This window comes from Poecilia formosa, unplaced genomic scaffold, assembly GCF_000485575.1.
Source record: "Poecilia formosa unplaced genomic scaffold, Poecilia_formosa-5.1.2 Scaffold32, whole genome shotgun sequence".
Taxonomy (NCBI): domain Eukaryota; kingdom Metazoa; phylum Chordata; class Actinopteri; order Cyprinodontiformes; family Poeciliidae; genus Poecilia; species Poecilia formosa.
The window spans coordinates 858204-858938 of NW_006799971.1; positions in this window are offsets into that span (position 1 = coordinate 858204).

Below are 735 nucleotides of genomic sequence, written 5' to 3' on the forward strand. Positions count from 1 at the left end.
AGAATAATATACATTTAATAATTTATCAAGTTTTGTCAGTATTTAATGATGTAGAAATAAACTAGAGACAGTGTGAGAGACAGAAATGTATCTCCTTGAGCAGAAGATGGTAAATAAACGTTTTCCACAGAACACCATTGCCCAGCAACATCTGTCCAATCTGTCGGTTCTCTAGGTTCCCACCGCCTCTAATAAAACTGTAACATCCTTCGATTTAACACATTTTACAGGACATTCCAGCAAATACCAGTTCAAATTGAACAAAATTACACAGGGTGGAGCTGCCAGTGTGGGTGATGGGATTCTGTGCCCCAATAACTGAGCAACAGCAGACCTTAACCGGATAAATGAGTGGACGTGCCGGGGTTCAAGTGAGTGACCTTGACTTGATGCACCTTCAGCAGGAGGCTGGCTGAGTTTCAGACGCTGTGGAACAGAGCAGGTCAAAACTCTTCTCTGTCCACGCACAAATGCATTTTACGTCTATCCATGTCACAATGTATAAATATGTGCATTGAATTATATAGGTCTTAGCAGCATGCTTAAAGGTATTTTTATTTGTATTTGTGGTTTAATTTATGAACCACTGCAGGTAAAAATGTGACTAATTTTGGAGGCTTGTGTTTTGAAGAAAAAGAAAAATAGACATGATAAATTCATATCTTAAAAAAACTTCAGTTTTGTAAAACATGAATCTACATATGCTATATAATCAAATGTATATTCACTTGTTTG